The sequence below is a fragment of the Garra rufa genome, unplaced genomic scaffold (genome assembly GCF_049309525.1).
Source record: "Garra rufa unplaced genomic scaffold, GarRuf1.0 hap1_unplaced_004, whole genome shotgun sequence".
Lineage (NCBI taxonomy): Eukaryota > Metazoa > Chordata > Actinopteri > Cypriniformes > Cyprinidae > Garra > Garra rufa.
In genome coordinates, this window is record NW_027394279.1 from 630,948 (window position 1) to 634,533 (window position 3,586).

Genomic DNA, 3,586 nt, shown 5'->3' on the forward strand with positions numbered 1-3,586 from the left:
CACTATCAGATTATTGTGAATAAACAGAGTCGCAAAGCAGAAGTAAAAAGCAAGCTTTTGCAGAATTTGAGTGAGACAAATGTTCTTCCTCTATCAAGTGCTGGGGATGAGACTGGCGGAAGTTTAGGCCTGGGTGACGTTGCTGGGGCGCATCTTAGCCTTGGGGCTGAGGAGGATCATTTGAGTGGTAGAGCTGATGCTGACGCGGAGGTGTTGGCCGATGCGAAAGCCGGCTTGCCACCCTTTGAACCGTTCTCACCGTTTTCCTCTGGTTCCAGAGAGGACGCGCGACTGAAAGTCCGCCTAGCCCGTTTACAATATGAGGCGCAAGAGAAAGCCCAAACACGTCAGGCTGAAATTAATCTGCGTTTGGAAGTACGTAAACTCGAGATTGAGGCTGATACGCAAGTAAAGTTGCGACAGCTCGATCTGGAAGCGATGAAGGTTGCTTCCAGCCCGGCTGCACCGTCAAGCCCGACGCAAGTTGCTAGTGCTTCCCCGCCGACTGATTCATCCCAGAGCACCTTTGATGTGAGTAAGCACATTTCGTTGGTACCTCAATTTCGAGAATCAGAAGTAGATTCATACTTTTGTGCGTTTGAGCGCATAGCTACTTCTCTTCGATGGCCTAGAGAAGTTTGGTCACTACTTCTGCAATGCAAGTTGTTTGGCAAAGCACAGGAGGTCTGCTCTACTTTGTCATTAGAGGATAGTTTGAAATACGAGTGTGTTAAATCTGCCATTCTCAGAGCGTATGAGCTTGTTCCAGAGGCTTATAGACAGAGGTTTAGAATGCATAAGAAAAATTCCACCCAGACATTCGTCGAGTTTGCGAGGGAGAAAGGAATTTTATTTGACAAATGGTGCACAGCAAGTAAAGTGACTGATTTTGACTCGCTGCGAGAGCTTGTTTTATTGGAGGAGTTTAAAAATTGCTTGCCAGAGCGAGTTGTGGTTTACCTTAATGAACAGAAGGTGACTTCGTTGTCGCATGCAGCTGTTTTAGCGGACGAGTTTGTTTTAACCCACAAAACTGTCTTTGCACCTGCACGTTCGGAGAAAACCCAGTTTGTCCCTCCTCAATCACAGGCCGGTCGTTCCAAATCTAGTCCATCTCACGCTCGTGAGGAACGAGAATGTTTTTATTGTCATAAGCAGGGACATATCGTAGTTGACTGCCCGGTTTTGAAAAGAAAATCACAAACTAAAAGTGTAGGGTTCGTGAAAACTCTGAAAACGGCTGTTACTGCACCGACTGATAAAACTGTGGATGTTAGCTATCGACCTTTTATCTTGAAAGGGTTAATTTCCCTATCGGGAAATCATGAGGATCAGGTAGAAATAACCATGCTTAGGGACACTGGTGCTTTGCAATCTTTTATTGTTGCAGATAAGTTACGGTTGTCGGATGACACTTCCTGTGGCTCAAGTGTAATCGTACAAGGCATTGAGATGGGCTGCATAAAAGCACCGCTGCATCGTATACATCTTGAGAGTGACTTGTGTAAAGGGTTTGTAAGAGTGGCTGTGCTTCCGTCACTCCCGGTGAAAGGCGTTGATTTTATTCTTGGTAATGACCTGGCAGGGGGAAAAGTAATGCCTGTTTTAGAAGTTGTTGATAAACCAGATGTTTGTTATCACTCAGATTTGTCTAGCACTTACCCTGATGTTTTCCCTGCGTGCGCTGTTACGCGCGCTCAGTCGCGTAAGTCGGGTGACGTGGTAGATTTGTCTGATTCGTTCTTTTCTCCTCTCCTTGCTGAGGAGGAGGCAGTGGATACGGTGGTATCCTTAAAAAGGCAATCAGTAGAGAATCTAGAGAGTCCCATTGTACCTGTATCTGAAGCAGATATGTTAAAGATTCCTGTGTCACGAGAGCGAATACTCGCTGCGCAAAAGGAGGACACGTCTCTTGTTACGCTCTTTAATTCTGCTGTTTCTTCTGACAGTGTTAAGGACATGAAATGTGCGTATTTCGTTGACAATCATTTGTTGATGAGGAAATGGTGTTCGAAGACGGATACAGATTTTGAGGGGAATGTTGTATACCAAGTTGTTGTTCCGTCTCCTTATCGTCAACATGTTTTATGTCTTGCACATGATCACCAGTTGGCTGGTCATTTAGGAATTACGAAAACATACAACCGAATTTTAAGACACTTCTTTTGGCCAGGTTTGAAAAAAGATGTAGTAAAATATTGTCGCGTTTGTCATACGTGCCAAATAGTTGGGAAGCCAAATCAGGTGATTCCACCTGCCCCACTGTTTCCCATACCGGTAGTCGGGGAGCCTTTTGAGCACATAATTGTTGATTGCGTGGGCCCATTGCCTAAAACTAAAACGGGTAATCAATTTTTATTAACAATAATGTGTGTAGCCACCAGATTTCCGGAAGCAATTCCACTAAGAAAAATCACCGCTCCCGTCATCACCAAGGCGCTGGTAAAATTCTTTTCTACGTTCGGTCTGCCTAGGATAGTACAAAGTGATCAAGGGACAAATTTTTTATCTAAACTTTTTAAACAGGTACTACAATCACTTGCGATTTCTCACCGCGTATCAAGTCCATATCATCCAGAAAGCCAAGGGTCTCTTGAACGTTTTCATCAAACGCTCAAGTCTATGCTTAGGAAGTACTGTCTGGACACTGCTAGGGATTGGGATGAGGGAGTTCCCTTAGTTCTATTTGCTGTGAGGGAAACCGTACAAGAATCTCTCGGCTTCAGCCCGGCCGAGTTGGTATTCGGACATCAGGTGAGGGGACCGCTAAAGGTTTTAAAAGAACACATGCTGTCTATTGAATCAAGTCTAAAAACTAACATATTAGATTATGTTAGTACATTTCGTGAGCGTTTACACTCTGCATGTGCGCTAGCTAAAGAGTCTCTAGCTAGTGCTCAGCAAGGTATGAAGCGCAAGTATGATCAAAAGGCTGTTGCGCGTTCTTTCACGCCTGGTGATGAAGTACTTGTACTTTTACCGGTGTCAGGTTCATCCCTTTCTGCTAGATTCTTCGGTCCTTATGTTGTAAAAAAGAAAGTGAGTGAAACTGATTATGTGATCCATACCCCTGACAGGAAACGTCAAACTCGTGTGTGTCACATAAATATGTTAAAGCCTTACTATAGTAGAGAAAAGACAAAGCGAAAAGTCGTGTCACAGAATACAGAGCCTGCTGTTTCTTCTGTTGCCATAGCCGCGGAGCTGGAGCCGTCTTTTCAGGTTTTGGCCGCTGACGGGGATGATGTGGTACTTCGCAACGCCCCTCAGCAGGGCGCAAGGTTGGCAAATTCGGAAATATTAAACAATCTAAGCCCGTACCTTAAGCATTTGTCTATTGAGCAGAAATCGGATATTGTTAAATTACTATCTGATTTTAACTGTCTATTTAGTGATGTTCCTAAACAGACAACCGTTTTACAGCATGATATAAATGTGGGTGACGCTCGCCCTATAAAGCAGCATGCTTATCGCCTAAACGCAGCTAAAAGATCTGTAATGCGCCAAGAGGTGAATTACCTGTTAGAAAATGGTTTGGCAACACCTAGTTCTAGTCCCTGGAGTTCCCCGTGTCTCCTTGTTCCTA

General features: G+C 44.5%; 1 long non-coding RNA gene across 1 annotated transcript; it reads right to left on the reverse strand.

The window, feature by feature from the left end:
- Nucleotides 1-1,364: 1,364 nt before the first annotated feature.
- Nucleotides 1,365-2,561, reverse strand: LOC141312696 (uncharacterized). The gene is made up of 2 exons (XR_012349254.1): nucleotides 1,663-2,561; nucleotides 1,365-1,578 (listed from the first exon to the last, which is right to left on the reverse strand). It is a non-coding gene; the product is annotated as an uncharacterized lncRNA (long non-coding RNA).
- Nucleotides 2,562-3,586: the final 1,025 nt, after the last annotated feature.